Source organism: Caretta caretta, chromosome 11 (assembly GCF_965140235.1).
Source record: "Caretta caretta isolate rCarCar2 chromosome 11, rCarCar1.hap1, whole genome shotgun sequence".
Taxonomy (NCBI): domain Eukaryota; kingdom Metazoa; phylum Chordata; order Testudines; family Cheloniidae; genus Caretta; species Caretta caretta.
The window spans coordinates 13233297-13252790 of NC_134216.1; the positions used below are offsets into that span (position 1 = coordinate 13233297).

The window sequence follows — 19494 nt, forward strand, 5'->3', positions numbered from 1 at the left end:
AGGAAGGTAACTTTCAGGTTGCATTCCCTCCAACACACGTTCAATCCAGTTTTGTATATTTGTTCTATGCTTGCGTGTTTGTAAAACACCATCAGTGGAGGAGGAGTGAGAGATCCCGTTCCATATATCTTCATCAGCACTATCCCCTATGGCACGTAAGGCCTCAGCTTGGAAAGAATTTGCTTAACAAAACTGTTGTTTAGTGATACACTCATTGGAGCATGTTTCAGGGATAACTTGCCGAGCAGGAGCAGGGTTGGTAAAACAAATAACTGTTGCAGAACAGGGACCAGATTATGAGCTGCACCTCTGAGTGACATAGCCTGGGGCATGTGGGGGACACAGCAGTGGCTATGTGCCACCTTTCTATCCCCAGTTCAGGGCTTTTCTAGTGGCTGGGGTGACTGCTGCTCACAGTTCCAAATGTAGCAATCCCGAAGTCCAGAATAGCCAGAGTGTGGAGTTCTCTGGCCACACCCCTCCCAATATGCCCCTTCCTGTCTATCTCTGCCATGCACCTATACCGGGGCTGCGAGACAGGGTATGTCATGGGGATTCTACTCACTGCTGGGATGCACCCTTATGGCTGTGTCCTGGGACTAGCTCTGCTCAGACTGATGCTCCCATCTGTCTCTCACTCGCGTCATATCCCTTTTCTAGGAGACTCAGTGCTTCCTCTTTGTCACTTGGCCCTCCGTCTTCGTGGCCTGGCCCTCTGGCCTGGTCACTATACAGTTTTTCCCTTCCAGGGTAACAAAGTCTCACTGAACCCACTGTCCGGGTGCCATTCCAGGCAGTCTTCCCAAAAAAGACTGTGCCATTTTCCCTATGGTTAGTAGGGGAATCCAAGCCCACCTGCTATTCCAGGTGCCAGCCCAGGAACCCTATGCCCAGCAACCACAGTCTGCTCCAGCTCCCACCTTCTTGCTCTTTCCCTGGGCTCTTTCCTACCTGTCTTCCCTATCTTCTAGATCCCCCCCTGGGTTACTACTGGAGCTTCCTCTGCTCCCTATGGCTACTTCACCCTCTCTTGGGTTCTTCCCAGAGTCTGTATTCCAAGGCAGGATCCCAGAGCTTAAGAACATAACATAAGAACATAAGAATGGCCATACTTGGTCAGACCAATGGTCCATCTAGCCCAGTATCCTGTCTTCTGACAGTTGCTGGTGCCAGATGCTTCAGAGGCAATGAACAGAACAGGGCAATTTTTGAGTGATCCATCCCCTGTCGTCCAGTCCTAGACTCTAGCAATCAAAGGTTTAGGGACACCGAGACCATGAGGTTGCACCCCGACCATCTTGGCTAATAGTCATTGATGGACCAATTCTCCATGAACTTATCTAATTCTTTTTGGAACCCAGATATAGTTTTGGCCTTCACAACATCCCCTGGCAACCAGTTCCACATGCTGACTGTGGATTGTGTGAAGTAGTACTTCCTTTTGTTTGTTTTAAACCTGATACCTATTAATTTCATTGGGTGACCCCTAGTTTGTATGTTATGTCAAAGGGTAAAGAACGCTTCCCTATTCATTTTCTCCACACCATTCATAATTTTATAGACCTCAATCATATCCCCCTCTCAGTCTTCTCTTTCCCAAGCTGAATAGTCCCTGTTTTTTTAATCTCTCCTCAGATGGAAGCTGTTCCATCTCCCTCATCATTTTTCTTGCCCTTCTCTATACTTTTTCCATTTCTAATATATCTTTTTGAGATGGGGCAACCAGAACTGCACACAATATTCAAGGTGTGCACGTAACATGGAGTTATATAGAGGCATTATGATATCTTCTGTCATCTTATCTATTCCTTTCCTATTGGTTCCTAACATGCTGCTAGCCTTTTTGACCACTACAGCACATTGAGCAAACGTTTTCAGAGAACTAGCCACAATGATGCCAAGATCTCTTTCTTGGTAACAGAAATTTAGACCCCGTCATTTTGTGTGTGTAGTTAGGATTATGTTTTCCAGTGTGCATTACTTTGAATTTCAGCATTGCCGTCGTCCGATTTTGTGAGATCCTCTCGTAACTCTTCGCAGTCTGCTTTGGACTTTACTATCTTGAGTAATTTTGTAGTGTCTGCAAACTTTGCCACCTCACCATTTACCGCTTTTTCCAGATAATTTATGAATACTTGCACAGCATAGGTCCCAGCAGTACAGATCCTTGGGTGACGCTGCTATTTACCTCTCTCCACTGTGAAAACTGACCTTTTATTCCTTTATTTCCTATCTTTTAGTGATTACTTATCAATGAGGGGACCTTCCCTCTTATCCCATGACTCCTTATTTTTCTTAAGAGCTTTTGGTGAGGGACCTTGTCAAAGGCTTTCTTAAAGTCCAGGGGTCACCCTTGTCCACCTGGTGATTGACCCCTTAGAACTTCTCCTTGCCTTTAGCCAACTCCCCTCTTCTCCAGGGAGTGACTGCAGAGTTCCTCCCTGCAGCCCTTCTCCTACACCAACTTCCTCTCTTTATAAACTTATTCCAGCTCAACCCCAGCAGGCTTAATCAGTCATAAGGCTTTAGCAGTCCCTGGCTTTCTGCCAGGTGCAGCCTATAGCTTAATTGGCCTGTTTTACCTGTTTGGGCCTTGTGTGGGGTGGGCACCCCATCAAAGGCATCATAGAGCCACCTATGTTACTCTTGTGCCACATTTATGGCACAGGAATGCCCTGAAAGGGAATCCACCTGTGTTCCATCCCCTTTACCCAAACACCACATATATGAGCTGCATAGTTGGCTGGAAACACTAATTGCCATGGTTTGTCTGTGAGGATGTTCTGCTTCCACACTGGAAGTGCAATTTCATCCTCCCCATTCCAGGCTGCTCACCCACGTCAATTCCTTTGTCCATAGCCCATGTATTCAGGCTATGCTTAGGGACCAGGTTTGCACACACACAATACTCCCATTAAATTCAGTGGCTAGTTTTGTGTGCAGAAGACTTGCAGGCACTTTTTGAGGAGTTTTCTCTTAAGAAATAGTCTTCTTTGTGCAGAGATGTTTCTTTCTTTTCGGGATGCATTCAGCTAAAATTCTTTTTGTTATGCATTCTCCCACACGGCGTATGACAATAATCCACACCAACATGGGATTGTCGTTGCTAATTTACATTTTTCACAGATTTGCCCAATTGGTCACAATCAGAAAAGTATTTGAATCAAAGAATATGCGTAAACAAAGCTACAATTTTAAAAGGTGACTTTCATGCCTCAATTTTTGGGTGCCCCAACCTGAGACTCCCTGCAGGGGCCTTATTTTTAGAGTATGGGTGCCTTGCACTTTCTGAAAATGAGACCTCTTTAAGGTGTCTCCAACTCAACAATTGAAAATCATTTAACACTTTTGAAAATTTCAACCAATATACTTAGGAATTTACAAATGTAAGGCCTGTTACTGAGTACGCTCATATCCACTGACTTCAGCAACTGAAGTCCAGATTAGTGGACTTTATTTTAAGTGTGGTTTATCTAGAGAAAAAACAAGACAGAAAGAAAAAAGAACGATCATTCCACATACCTGGAAGAGGAAACTATTCTCACTTATCACCACCAACTATCAACTGATTTAATTCATCATTTGCGTTTCTTGCAAAAAATGGAAAATACGGATGACCTGCTCAGTATCACTGTACACTGACAGTTAAGAATATTCCACATTAAAATTTATGATAGTCTGGCAGTATTTAGACATAAGAGTTTTTCACACCAGTTTCCAAAGGGAAACTATGTTTCACTGTTTTTCTTGCATATCATTTATATTATTAATTTATTGGCAAAAATATGTACATTATGTCTGGGTAAATCAGATTTAATTATTTTCCATGACACATTACTATAAAAGGCAATGAACACCTATTGAGAGAAAGAAGATCATAATTTAATCTTGTATATACATATACAAATTGTAATTAATATTTTGTAATAATACTTTGCAGTGTTATACTGCCTTCCATGTGAGGATGTCAAAGTGTTTTACAAATATTAATTAATTAAGCCTCACAACATCTTGGTAAAGTAGGGAAGTGTTAGTAGCCTCATTTTAAGGCACAGCGTTGATCAGTTGGCCATATACCTGCGCATTCAAAAGTTTGGGTCTCTTAAGTTCAACTTTTACTTTCAGTTTCTTGGTTTGGGCTTGATTGGTTTGTTTTTTTCAGGAGCTTTGGAGCATAGTTGGTTTTAATAATTACAGTGCCCTTATAAAGGTGTTTTTTTAAAAACCTTTATGTTATGGATATGTATTCTCAACTTTAACTTCAGTTTAACAACATTTTTGTCTGGTACAACAGGATAAAGTATTTGGTATCTTGTAGGCTATAATATTTACAAATAAAGCTGGTAAACATTTTATTGACCAGTTCATTTAGTTGGTTGAAAAACAGAGGAAATTTTTGCAAAAATTGTAACATTTCTTGTACAAAAATTATGAAAAAATTCCATCAGTTTGCTTTCCAGGTGTGGGCACATGGGCCTGGTGGGAATGTTAAGATGAAGTACTATACCAATGCAAATAAATTATGACTGTTCATAACACCTCAGAAGAAGATCTTTAGGAAGGAAATTTCTATATTTTTCAGCTTGTTGAGACTGTTATTTACACGTTAGGGTAGAAACGTAGAAGAGTTGTATTAGATATGAAGGAATAGTCAGTGTTAGAACTTTCTGACAAAAGTACATTTATTTACATCACTGTAAATAATCAAAAGGATTGAAAGATGCTGAAGTTAGTGGATCACTCAGTTATAACAACTACTCCATTCCAGCATGTCTTTGCTGGCTCATCAAAGTCCTCCTAACAGATGGTAAATAGAACGTGTGCCAGGAATTTTCAAACACTCCCCAGGAAGTTCATCTAAATCATCAGTAAACCATTTGCACTTGAAACAGAGCAAACTCTGTTGCCCAAATGTGACCCAGATAATGTTTCTGTTATGTTTACCTATTCTGAGAATATCTTTAGGGTTTTTTTTTTATTGCCCTTTTTGTTCTCCTACTTCCATCTGCTCCTGCAGAGCTAGGAAAATACACACAATGCTCAGTTCCTGGGCAAAAAAATATAGAAATATTTTTCTTAAGATCAAGGTGGTCAAGGCATAGCAGCTGGTGGGCCAAATACAGCTCACTTTGTTCTGCTTTTGGCTTATTGCTACTTTCACCATTAATACGGGCAGGAGGTGGCCTACAAAGACTAGAGCTCCCTGGTCAGTGTCTTATTGAGAATGGGGTTTGAATGAAGGTGAGCTGGCGGAGACAAAATCATCCAATCTAACCTTTTGTTGGTAGCCCAGAAAAAACAAGCAGAAAAAGACAGAGCTGGTGTTAGTTCCCTCCTTTTGCCACTCAGGTTTGCAACCTGTATTTTATCTAAGTATCTTATATGGGCCCTATCATTTTTGTATCTGAATGCCTCAGACTCATTAATATATTTATCCTCACAACACCCCTGCAATGTAGGGAAGTGCTAGTACCCCCATAGTACAGGGGAAGAACTGAGGCACAGAGAGATTAAGTGACTTGCCTGAGATCACACAGGATGTCTGTAGCAAAGCAGAAAATTGAATCCAGGTTTCTCCAGTGCCATGCTAATGCCCTAACCATTGGACTGTCTTCAGCAGCTTCTAGACATCCTGATAGTAGCTCAAGACAAAAGCACTTCATGGCGTTTGTACCAGCCAGTAGATTGTAGTTTTTCTTTCTCATGGGGTCCTCACCTCAATGACCCATGATTTAGCCACTTGGAGATGGGATTATTGCCATGTGCTCTTCATGGGGCTGCAGTTTCTTCTTTCTAGTCATGATATGGTGTATTCTGAGGTGTTGGCTTTAGTCTGTAAAGTCGTAAGTGGGTAGGGGTCGTTGGGGAGCTGGTAGAATTTCATGAGTATATTGTCATTATTCAACCAGCTCTAGGTCCTGGTCACCTCAGGGACCTTCAAGTCCCACTGCAAGGCCCTTCTGTATTCTCTCAGGCTTTTCTAGGTTGACCTGAAGGGGAGGAAAATGAGGTGAGAGTGTCTAGAGGGGAGTAATTGAAGAGTTTTAGGTTGGAGGGGCTCTAGGTTGTTCTTAGCTTTTGGATATTGGTATGACATTATTATAAAGAGTCTACACATGACACTGGGTGAGCACATGTTAATAAACTGAAGTACACACACATAATGAGATGGACCATTGCTTCTAGGATCCATGGATCTTCTAGTGTCTCCATATTAAAGATGATGATAGACATATTCTGCTCCATTTTCACTAAATTAGGCAATTAGACATGGTCCTCCAGCAACTAAGCAGCCCCTATGGCCCCCTAGTTGGACAAAGTTTGGATACCATGGTTTACATAGTAACTATTCACATTTGAATTTCATAGTACTGTAATTAACATACAGCTGCTACATTTTTAACAGGTTAGGAACAATTATCACAGGGTAAACCCACAATTGCATTTCTCCTCCATGCCAGTTTACATCACATGGTAATTGCTTTCGGACATACCGAATGTAATTACACAGTAATCTGCAAGTGCCAGTACACGCTATGCAGTTACATGGTATTCAAACAATATTAAGCCGTCATGTCATTAAAGAGCAGTTATCTAATATTTATGTCCTGTGTGACTAGAAGTATTACTGTAATTTCTACCACTGTGCTGACATACAACCCAACTATGGCCAGATTTTCAATGGGATTTACTGGGTGTTGAGCACTTTTGAAAACGTGGTGCCTACTAACCTCAGGGGTGTAACTGTGTATCAGGAATTATAACCACCCATGCCTTGTTTTAGAACAACTTTGCTCATTTGATGTGTTACAGGCAGAGTGCCAACCTCTTGTAATACTCATGTTGAATTGTGAATTCACCCAGGGCCAATTCCCACTTGCTCTCCTGTTGTCATGTCCCATATACTGCAGTAGGACCCTATCAGATGCCCTGATTAAATTGTTCCTTCCCCGAGATGGTGATTTTTATTATTTAGGACTAGTCAAAGTAACTTAGTCTGGCACAGGAATCACGTATAGGGAACCATGGACAATCATTTTAAAATTACACCACCACAACAGAACAACATTCTGTTACAAGTTATTACATTATTTCTCAACCTAGTAAGGCCCCGATTCAGCAAAGCACTCAAGCATGTACTTAATTTTAATTACTTGACTTAGTTGTTTGCCAAATAGGGATGTAATTAAGTATATGCATAAAGTTAAGCCAGTGCTTAACAGGTTTGCTGAATCTGGACCTTATTGAGTTGAGAAACAATGGTAGTGACTCATAACAGAACAAAATGTTGGAATGCTTTGATTAACCAGGTCCAGAAAAACAAAATATTTGCAGACGTTTCTGTGAATAATTTCTAGCAACATTTTCCAATGGGCCTATCTTTCTGGTAAAAAGATTTCAATCAGTTCTGTATGAAACTAAAATATAAGTGGCTACAGTAAAATTTGCTTAAACATCAAACTATGGAGATTCCTGTGGGGTTTGCCATACTCCTGTCACTCGATGCTGAAGAAACATCACTCCTGAAACAGCCTGAGGTTGAGTTACATTGATTTAGGTTGCCCTCAAAATGTATGTAAATTCTATACCTCTTGTTGGTTGCATTCATGTCCTTTCTGGGTCTGATCCAAAGCCCACTAAATTTAATAGGTGTCTTTCCACTGACTTTAATGGACTTTCTATCAGGTCCTCCTTAACTTCAAAATCTCAGATACATAGGTTGTTGTTTCTCTTTTTTATAGGTCTTCCTTTGCCCACTAATGGTTACATTTTAACAAAAAAAATTGCTTTAAGTAAAACACAAATCATAAATCAGTATACCCACATTTTAATGAACATGGGAAAGGCTCCATAAAAAAGGGAAAGATTGCTTCATTACAATAAATGTTATTACTTTAATCATCTAAACCAAAAGAATAAATATAGAATATTACCTTATAATTGCTTGTAGTTTAATACAGCCCAATCCTTCCATAACTTTATTCCTAAGGGGTAGTAATTGGAGCCTGAATGAGGAGCAAAAGGGAAAAGCATCCTGTAATTATTCTTTTGAATTTGAAAAAGGATTTCAGTTCAGCCCATTCATGACCCTTTTGCATTTACTTTCCACAAACATTTTATCAGCACAGGTTTGCTAGCACGAACGGTCATAGAAAATTAATTCAAACTTGAATATTCAGCCAAAGCAAATAAATTATATATTTGATTCTAATATTCAAAGTTCAAAATGCACCCTGGGGTGGTAAGCTAGTTACAGCATGTTAAGCATTGGATAAATCCAAAAGAAATATTAATAAAACAAATCATCCAAGCAGGGAAGAGAACCAGTACCATGATTTAGGTCACTAGCCAACAAACCACAAATGCCAATGTCATTTGCCATCATCTGCTTGTGAACTAGTCGCACGATGGGAAAAAAATGTATATACTCCTGTACAATGAATACGTTAAGAACAATCAGTTTGCAATTGCACCATACGTTTTGGGTAGATTGTCACAGCCCTTTCTCAGCTACACAGGGGAGCAAAGGCACAACCCCCCCCCACCCCCCATTCCCCTGCTCAGATTGTTACTCCAGCTACCACCCGATATTCCCTGCAAGCAAGTGGGTGGGGCATGAGATGATCCCTGGCTGTGTCCTGCCCCATATCAAATAGTTGCCTCCTCTCTGCCCCCAGACCAAGCGCAGGGAGCAGGGAAGGAATCGTGACTGCCTGAGGAACGATTCCTTCGCCGCTCCTGGGATGACCCAGGTTGTTCTTCCCCTTCCTAGCAAATCACAGTCTAGCCTTCTGTGTACAGCAGAGGCAAAATCTGAGGATTAACTGACTTGCCTTGCATTAGTCACTCAGCTCAAGGTGCAGGCAATGGGCCGGATTTTTAAAGGTAATTAGGTGCCTAAAGATGCATCTGGGCACCTAGTGGGATTTTCAGAAGCGCCTGGACATCTAACTCCCCAATGGGAGATGAATATCTGCATCTTTAGGTGCCTAAATGCCTTTACAGATCTGGCTGTATGGCCCAAACATGCTTCTCTAGTAGCATTGGCTGGTGGGGAGGCTGCTGGAAGTGCTGCAACACACAAGGGAGACTAGAGGTGGTTACCAAGCTAGGCAGCACCTTGTGCACGCTGCTCTGTTTAACCCCCCCCAACCCCCCGAGGTTTTCATGACCCCAAACTCTGTGCAGGAAGAATTTGGCTGGAGTCGTGTATTACGCCTTGTGTGTACTTATTATACAAAAAGCTGAGGAGGACTGGTAGGAAGTTGTGTTCAAGGATCCCATAAAGGGGGGAGGGCACAATACAGAAGGGGCAGCACTAGGAGAGAGGGAACAGCAGCAGCTTTGCGTCTGGATTCTGGGCTGCTGTGTGGGTAAAATGGCACCCCAGAGGCTGCTCTAACTTACAATAGCCTCCCCAGAGCTGCCTGTGGGCTGCAAAGCCACCTGGAATCCCCCATAGTGCTCAGTGCTATGGGCACGCACCCTCCCAGCACTACACTCTCTGTAGGTAGGAGGGGCAATATCATGTTGATTACATTGGCCCTACTTTTCTCCTGCTCAGAAGTAATTCTCCCTCAACCCCGTGCACCACCCATATGGCCCTTAGATACCACTGCAACAGGCACCAGAATCAGGCTCTGAATCAGCAAATCAACTACTGGTTGTGTTGGTTTTGTTTGGGTTATTCCCAATGCACGCCTGTTAGCTAAGGGCCTCACGGCAGGAGATCACAGCAGGACAAGAGAAGAGCTGGTGACAATGCTATGAAGGTGGCTCTATCCATTAGAGAGACTACAGCAGTTACCGTTAGCTCTTCAGTTCCAGCCACCTGTGCAAATTCTGATCTGTAGCCAACACACTGAGCTCTGTCGAACATAAACTTAACAGCTGTCTGATCAAAGGGCTACAGTGCATCACAGTCCGCTCTTAATGGCTGGCAGGCGTTGGGTCATTTCTCCTCCTAGCCCTCCCAGGGCCACCTCCCTTTCCTCTCCCCCAGCCTGCCACCACGTAGCCCCTCTCCCCTGTCCTACAGTATGCAAGCCCTTCATCCGAGGACTGGTCAGCCACCATCCAGGCCCACTCACTTATCCCTTCCTCTCCCTTGACTGCCTGTTCAGCAGCCCCTGCTTCCCACCTCCTTCTTAGCACTCACTTTGGGGGTTCCCCACATTCGTCTGCCTACCTCTTCCACTCCCCATTACACCTCTTCCACCAATGGCCCCTACTTGTTCAGTGTGACCACTTGGGACTTCCTCACGACTCATCCCGCCTGCTCAGGAAGTGCCTATCTGCCATGATTCCGGCTACTAACCAGCCAGAGAGAAAATGCGGGGTGGGTGTGGGGGTGTGAAAGGGTCAATTCCTATACTTTCAAAGTTCAAGCTGACTGTCTAAATGACTCCTCCCGCTAGCTTGCAGCCAAGAGGAGTGAAAACAACAACAGTTTTAGTTTACAACCGTCCTTATTTCATGTGCAGAGTTCACACCATGGAAAACAATTGCCAGAGCGTGCAAAGTACAATCATTTCTCCTCAATGGTATGGCAATTGCTTCATTTATTACTGGAAAAATGTGAACTCTAGCTGCACGTTGTATATGTGTGTGTATGTGCTCGTCATTGCACTGCAAAGGGTGGAACGGTGGAATCCAGAAATAAAAAAATGACTCAGAGGCTGTAGGCGCGATGAGTCAGTCAGCACTGTTGTTGTTTTCAAACGAAAAAGGAGGGTGCCCAATATGGAAAATAATCCTCAGTACCACTGTGCTGCAACAAACCTATCATAATGCAGCGGCACTCTGGTGAGACCGCCCCCGGGAAGTCTATATTCAGTACTGGGCACCTTATTACCAGGAAGAGGGAGACAAACTAGTGGGAGTTCAGAAAAAGAACATCATCTGTGAGTAAGGGGGCTGGTGGGATTGGCTTAAATGGAAAGACTGAAAGAACTTAGCATTGTGTATCCTGCAGCCCTTTCTCACGCAAGAATCAAAGGGACTATTTATGTGATCAAGAATTTTCCAGCATCAGCCTTTTAAATATGGATAGCTGGCTATATGACAACTAAGGGAGGAGGGATATAATAATTGCCTGCACATGTTCCAAGGAGAGGGAATAACTACCGAAGAACCTCAGAGAACGGAGGTTGTTCGTAACTCTGAACAAAACTTTATGGTGGTTCTTTCAAAAGTTTACAACTGAACATTGACTCAATAACGCTTTGAAACTTAACTATGCAGAAGAAAAATGCTGCTTTTAACCATCTTAATTTAAATGAAACAAGCACAGAAACAGTTTCCTTCCCTTGTCAAATCTTGTTTTATTTTTAAACTTTCCCTTTATTTTTTAGTAGCGTACATTTATTTGCTTTTTTCTTTTGGTCTCTGCTGCTGCCTGATTGCATACTTCCAGTTCCAAATGAGGTGTGTGATTGACTGGTCAGTTCGTAATTCTGGTGTTCGTCACTCTGAGGTTCTATTCTATTCCGGGTGATACAAGGGGACATGAGTAGACGCAATGGGATAAAATTCAGAATAGGAAAATTTAGACTTAATAGCAGAAAAAAAATTCCTAAGAATGGAATAATCTGCCTAAGGAAGAAGTGGAAACACCATTGCTCAGGACACTTAACATCAGACTGGGCAAAGCACTAAAAAATAGTAAGATGTAATGCAGGAATGGTTCACTGGGGATCAGCTAGATGACAGGCAGTAACAGCAACTAGATATTATGTTGAGGAGCACATTAAAGAATACCATAGACAGACAGATTAGATAATACATCTTTTCTATCTTTAATTTCTATGCTCCTGTGATTTCAAGAGCTCAAGAACAACTGCATGAGCCAAAGAAATTGAAGTGAAACATAAGATAATCCTTGCATATCATTCTGGGCTTACTCCTGCTTTCTGTTAGCTAGAATGATGCCCTTGACTGCGCTGGTACTGACTGCAGAAATCGCATGCAGAGTTTGATGTTTGTTTTGTGACATTGCACCCATACGTTACCGTATAAAACTTCTTCATATAATGATAAACTGTCATGAGGTAAATGCCGCATGCAAAGCCCAGTAATTACAATGGTGCTTAAACATTAGTGATTAGAAATACAATAGGTTTCAGAGTAACGGCCGTGTTAGTCTGTATTCGCAAAAAGAAAAGGAGTACTTGTGGCACCTTAGAGATTAACCAATTTATTTGAGCATGAGCTTTCGTGAGCTACATCCGATGAGGTGAGCTGTAGCTCACGAAAGCTTATGCTCAAATAAATTGGTTAGTCTCTAAGGTGCCACAAGTACGCCTTTTCTTTTTTTAGAAATACAATAGATTAGACAGCCAGACAGGAGGGAGATGATATTCTACAGATCTCCATTATTCCTATTTTGCATCAGGCTTGAGAACTTTCCTGGTCTAGCCCTTGCACATCAGCATTTACTTTGTAATAGGACTAAGCCTTACTTACAAAACACTCCAATTTAAACAAGATACTTTTAAGAACAAAAGATAAATGACAGAATAAGTCAGTTACTATCCTACCTTTGAAAAAGGTCCAGCTAGTCCACAAAGGGTATACTGCATGTCTGACTTGGCCTTAGGAAGCACCGTGTCTAATGCAATCAAAATCAACCCTTTTTTATTCACCAGGATACATTATGGACTCACTCCAGCCTTCACAAGTGCACTAGTTTACTGTATAGGGCAACGTGAGGGCAGGATTCAGTTGTATGGACCAAATGAAGTGCAAGCAACACCATAGGTGCTGGAACTAAGGGTGCGGGGGGGGGCAACTGCACCCCCTGGCTCTAAGCGGTTTCCATTATGTACAGAGTTCACAGTTTGGTTCAATGGCTCTCAGTACCCTCACGATAAAAATTGTTCCAGCATCACTTAGATTCTAATAGAAGATGTGCTTTGCACATCATGGGGTATCCTGGAAAATTTGCTTCTGAATCTCTCCAACTCAAATAATTTGGTCTGCCTTCCCCTTGATACCCATGTGTATATATGGAGTCTAAAAGTATCTATGTGAGGAACAGACATTTGAAAATAATGGGCTCTTCAGTCTAGCAGACAAAGGAATAACAAGATCCAATGGCTGGAAGTGGAAGCTAGACAAATTCAGACTAGATAAAAGGCACAAATTTTTAACAATGAGAGTAACAGCCATTAGAACAATTTTCCAGGTGCCTGGTGGGTTCCCCATCACTGACAATTTTTAAATCAAGATTGGATGTTTTTCTAAAAGATTTACTCTAGTTCAAATTGGAATTAATTCAGGGAAACCCTATGGCCTGTATTATGCAGGAAAGTCAGACTAGAGGGTAACAATGGTCCCTTCTGGCCTTTGCAAAAAGAAAAGGAGTACTTGTGGCACCTTAGAGACTAACCTGGCCTTGTAATTTCTCAGTGTACAAATCTATTGGGGACCAGGAATATAGGAATTGTCACACTGGATCTAGTCCAGTATCTTGTCTCTGACACTGGACATCATGAAAGGAACCCTGCAGTAGGCAGTTATGGAAAAAAACTTGCTGATGGGGAAAGTTTCTAGCTCTCTCACATGGATCAAAGGGAAGCTAGATCCCATTGGCTTTTCTTTTCTTTTTAATATTGAGAAACAAATAGTGTATAACAGGGAAAGAATGTTGTCATTCTCAGAATAATTTTATGAGTAGCTCTGTTATTATATAGCTGTATCATTAGTCACAGGATGAAATCCAATTCTGAAGTCTAATCCTGGGCTCAGATACACACGTACACCTCATGAAAATGTGCCTCAATCCGTGCTTTTGAGAGGTGCAGGGAATCCTGTGCATTAAGCAGCAGCTCTGTATGATCCCAGTGCCATTAAACGTGTATGCACGTCTTCCTCATCGGTGTCTGACTGGGCTCCAATCTGATGTGGTTTGACCCCACGTGAGAGGCCTTAGCTTTGCATCCCAGTTATTCATTGCCTATTGTCTCAGACAGGCATATTAGGAACAAATATGCCAAGTGGAAATTACTGTATACACATGAGGAAATAAACAATGTGCACAAGTCTCCTCCACAGCATATTCAGTGAGAAGCTGCCTTGCTGCCATGTCATCTGACACAGCTGTCAGTTAAAGCAAAGACCCAAACATGAAATCTAGCCCTTGGGGACACCATGTGGCTTTGGGACACTCTCTGGGGCATTTTGTCTCTATTCATCAATAAATGGCTCACACTCATCGACACCTTCTAATGGATGTATAAAGCTCCACTTGGTACTTCAGTGCCATATGGAGAGCCCAGTTTTCAAAAGTAGGCACATGTGAAATTAATTGCATAGCACGTGTCATTGTTTCAGCTGGAAGATGCCTTTTGCTTCACTGGCACATATGCTATATACTACAAATTCTTTGCCATCCTTACTGGTTATCATTTGGGGCCAATGATATTGTGACTTTGCAGAAGGCCCAGCACAGACATTACACGATATGTAGCCAAACTGTGATATGGGACCTGTTGGAGATGTGCTGTGGAAGATGATTGCTCCCTTGTGTGCTCCCAGTGACTTCAACCATCACTGTGTTATACAAGCACCTCCCGCAGTGCATTCAGATTATCCACTGGGAGCCTGATGTTTCAGGGACTGAATTAAGTCTACTGAGGTGCACAAGATCAGTGCAGAGAGCTGCTGGAAAAGCGATTTTAGGTCACCATATAAACAGGGAGAATATGGTGCATCACGTGTAGAAAACAAGTATCTTAAAGGTAGGGCCATCCTTACCCATACACAAAGTATGCAGCTGCGTAGGGCACTAGGAAATTTGGGGCACCAAATTTCATGGTGCCCTACACAGCTGCGTGGTGCTCCAGCTCTTCCCCAGGGCCCCCGCCCTGCTCTGCCCCGCCCCCACTCCCCCAAGCTCTGCAGCAGGGCTGGGCCTGACTCACCAGCGGCAGGAAGTGCAGTAACCCAGACCCAGCCATGCCGCCAGTGAGTGCTGTGGGGTGGTTCCCCCCTGCCCCCCAAGCCAGCCCCACCCCTCCCCACAGAGGCCTGGAGCCATCCCACCTGCTCTCCCCCCTCAGAGGCCTGGGGCCCCCCACACCTCTGCAGGGGGACTGCATAGGGCCCCAGAATTGCTAGGGACGGCCCTGCTTAAACGGGACTGTGATGGGTTCCCTCTTCCAGCCAGGCTTTTCCTGGAGTGATGAGACCTGTTGGTGAATTAAGCAGCACACAGGTACACCAAAGTACCATCACCATGAGTGTTTATTGATTGTCTCCTTCATAAACTCCAGTACAAACTACAGCCACATAGTAACAGAGAATTCTTTCCCATGTGTCTGGCTGGTGGGTCTTGCCCACATGCCCAGGGTCTAACGGATTGCTATATTCGGGGTCAGGAAGGAATTTTCCCCTGGGTCAAATTGGCAGAGACCTTGGAGATTTTTTGCCTTCCTCTGCAGCATAAGGTATGGGTCACTTGCAGGTTTAAACTAGTGTAAATGGTGAATTCTCTATAACTTGAAGTCTTTAAATCATGAAACTCAGCCAGAGGTTAGGAGTCTATTACACGAGTGGATGGGTGAGGTTCTCTAGCCTGCAATGTGCAGGAGGTCAGGCTAGATGATCATGATGCTCCCTTCTGACCTCAAAGTCTGAGGCTGTGAGTAACAGTTATGAGGAGCCCCTTTCCTGCTCCCAGGGTTGGCCTTTTATACTTCCTGCTTTCCTACCTGGGCTCTTCAGCTGGTGAGCTAATTACCTCATTAACTCATCAGACAACCAGCAAGTGTAAATGCTCCCTTCTATCTTAAACACACCCAGTGCCCTGGGTGTTCTAAGTCAGTGGTCTCCAAACTTTTTGGCTAATGCACCCCCAGGGTGAAGACGGGAAGACCTGCTGCAGACTCACCGCCAACGGAAGAAGACGGGAAGATCTGCTGCAGGCGGGCTGCCGGAGGGGAACACCAGCCCTGGACGTGCAGAGCTGCCGCCAAAGAAAAAAATGGCGGAATGCCGTCCGGCAGCACTTCTGCTGCCGCGCAACCCCGGGATCATTTCCCGCACCCCCTAGGGTGCACGCACTCCAGTTTGGAGACCACTGTTCTAAGTGACCAGGGTGCTGGCTTCCAGAGAGCCCAATTTGAAGCTGTTAACAGCACCCTGTCACAGGGACAAATGTAAGTGCAAAAATGGTAGAACATGGGTCCCTCTGGGCTGAGGTGAGCAATAGCACACAGGCAACAGGGTAGAACATGGGCCTCTCAAAGCTACTGATAGAATGGTCTTCTATACAGATGGAACACGGGCCCCTTAAAGCAACTGAAAAGCAAACTTTAAAGCCCCTTGGCAGTGGTATCAATTCTGCTGCTCCAGTAAGAGAAACCCCAAAACTTTTTCGTGGTTCATGTCTGTGTTCCAATGCTTAGAGTCAGCTCTTATCCTATCTGGAACAGCTCCTGATTTATAGCAACCAACACCAAAAGGCATGAACCTGTTCCCATACACAAGGACACAAAAAATTACTGTGGAGGAAGAGACAAAGCACAAAGTAACCCACCTATTGGTGACTTCAGACCACCCTTCCAAACTGTTGTTTCACAGTAACTTTGACTAACTATTATTTTATTGGCTCACATCACATCCTTATGGCTTCAATTTATTTTTTGGAAAACCCACCCCGCATTTAATTAGTTTATAGTCCGTTCCAAGTTTTGCTTATCCAGGTTTTTTTTTTTTTTTTTTTTGAAGTTTTTATTTTGATGTTTAGCATTTGCCTCAGGAACATCTGGAACCCCTTTATGGAAGCGTATTGTTACTTTTACTGCTTGTGCAGCTTTATTAAATCATCTGAGTATTAATATTGAAAGTGTTCATCTGGGTCTAATTAGGACTACTCTGAGTGATGTGGCAGCTAAATTGTGCCTACGAGCTAATTGTTCAGGGACACAAAGTTCTGAAGGAACTTTTGGTGGGTTTCTTTCTCTTTATTAACAATTAAAAATAAGTGTAGGTGTTCCTGCCATAATCTCTCAGAAAAGATAATGGAATCCATGAAAAACATAGTTTAGGACAATCTCCACAGAATTTTGACTCGTTGCAACATTATTTCTGGATCTTATTTACATAATTATATTAGACTTTTTTTTAAAACGGATATTTGCATTTATTTCTTCATTTTGCAGTACAAATGACACTGCCAAATAGTTAGTTCCTCCACAGGCACTGGTACAATATTGTCTGGTTAAACAAGCTGGGGCCCTGAGCCTGCAAATCAATATGAATGTGCAGGGTCTGACTGCATGTGGTGTTTTGCAGGACAGGGGCATAAACAAACAACAAACCATTCTTTAGAGAACATGGTATGCCTGCACATGCGTGTGCACACACACACACACACACACACACTTCAGCAACTATTAAAATTGCACATAGTCCATTCACTACTCCATTCCAGTATTTACAGTCACAAAACATTGTTTCCAAGCAAACACATAGGGAGCAATGTCCGTTTCAGAGCAACTGCACCTGTATTCCCCCTCTGCGGTCCACAAAGGGCAACTACTTCAGGCTTCCACATGTCACCTCTGTTGGGCAGAGAACCTCATCTCACTTCCTCCTGACCTCCTGGATTTGAAGGCCACACAGCTCCCTGCCTTACTCTGTTTAATCCCCAGCAAGTCAGACTGCCTAAAAGGCCAGTGTTTTTGCTTGGCTTTCTTTCCAAGGGCTGTGACCAGTGGATCACCCGATACTATAAGTTATGACATAGCTTCTTCTAAGCAAGCACATTTATTCTTAAGTAAAAGCATGACAGAGAAAACATGCTAAAACAAAAGGCATGCTAAGAAGTGTGCCAGGTCACCTCTCACTCCAGCCTCAGGCTCTGCTAGGTTTTAGTCCTTCAAAACACAAGTGGATTTTTCCCATGGTTACAAGTTCATGTGGCTTAGATCCAGATCCAAAACCATTTCTTTATACAGCTTTGGCCTTTGATCTTGGCCTTCTGTGACAGGTAGGCAGAGAATAACCCTCACCTCAGGGAATAGCTTCAAAAGGCTGGAGTTTTGCATAATCAGAATTACGATAATTTGCATTAATTTCTCTCTTAACACTTATTGTCCCAATTTAGTCTTTTGAACTCCCAGGTCTCACATTTGTCACATCTCCCCACTAGAAATGTTACATACAATCCTGGCCCACAATAATACAAGGAGGTCTTTCAGGGATATTATGGGGAATTGCCATATCTGTCACAAGCAGAATGTAAACAGGCTAATACATGGACTGAAGTGGGGACTAATGAAATGAACACTGGACTGGAAGCCAGGAGCTCCTGGTTCTGTCACTGGCTATCTTTTATGCCTCAGTTTCACCATCTGTAACAAGAATAATAATGCTTATCTATCTTGTATGGGTGCAGTAACAGTTTTTGAAGATAGAAAGCACCACACAACTGCTGAGTATTATTACTGATCCACGTTCACAACTCCTATTGACTGTAACAGGGGTTATTCACAGAAATGGCAGTAAATCAAGCATGATCTATTAGTATCTTTCTTAGTAAAAAGATCCAAAAATTCTAAAGGGAGGCCCCCAGACCTTCACACATGGAAACTTTCATTTTCTTTTCATTTTACCCCCATACCTTGTGTGCTTCCTCTCCTTTGCAGACAACGGAGGAACAATCCTCTTCCAGTCTGAGTTTCCCTGGGTGAATATTTGACACAGGCTGGCTCAAGCACTGTCTTGTTCACTGGGCTTTGGGGAGAATATCTGTAAAGAAAAGCACAGAGCCTTCCCACTTGATCTAGCTTTTCAGCATAGCCTGTCACCAACGTTCTAGCTTCGTCTCCTGAGGAAGGCAGTCATCACCCAAATTCTATCTGCATCACGCTCTTCACCTAGATCCACCATGGAGTGCTTGCAATGAGCCCTCCTGCAGCAAAGTTGGGAGCTGGATTTCAATTTCTCCACAGTTGTAGTGGCATAGGGCCAGACTCAGTTACACTAACATCACTCCTGTAAACGTGTAAAGGGACCTTAAAGGAGGCATCAAGTATATGTTCATTTATGTAAAATGAGAATCAGACCCAGAGAGAGAGATGAGCTGGTGAGATCCAGACTTGGATCGACTCTTTAAAGCTAAGAGGTGTTTGGAGCCAGGGTTTCAGTTCTGGCCAGTTTTAGGAGGTCCAGTATCAGTGTTCAAAACAGTGTGCTTGGGAGGTTATCCTCAAATCCTGGTCTCACTGAGGTCATCAACAAAATTACCATTGACTTCAATAGGGCCAGGAGCTGGCCCAAAATGCAGAACTCTTCGTATCAGTTTGTACCGAAGTTTTATAGTAACCTTGCCCATCTTCTTGGTTTGATCCCCCACCCCTCCCAAATTCCCATCTCACAGCCACAATGATGCTTCTTGGAGACATCCTTGCTGTGTGGCATTTTGACTGTTTCATAGGTCAATTAAAAAAAAATTCCTCTTCCCAGCCTACGGAATCAACAGATTTG

The 19494-nt window shown here is 43.1% G+C and overlaps 1 protein-coding gene and 1 long non-coding RNA gene across 2 annotated transcripts in view; one reads left to right on the plus strand and one right to left on the minus strand.

Moving 5' to 3' along the window:
* Positions 1 to 19494, plus strand: part of LOC125645204 (TGF-beta receptor type-2-like) — a 62824-nt gene that overhangs the window by 13063 nt on the left and 30267 nt on the right.
* LOC125645206 (uncharacterized) lies at positions 4255 to 19141 on the minus strand. Its single transcript, XR_007359242.2, has 3 exons — positions 18629 to 19141; positions 7935 to 8006; positions 4255 to 5990 (listed from the first exon to the last, which is right to left on the minus strand). It is a non-coding gene; the product is annotated as an uncharacterized LOC125645206 (long non-coding RNA).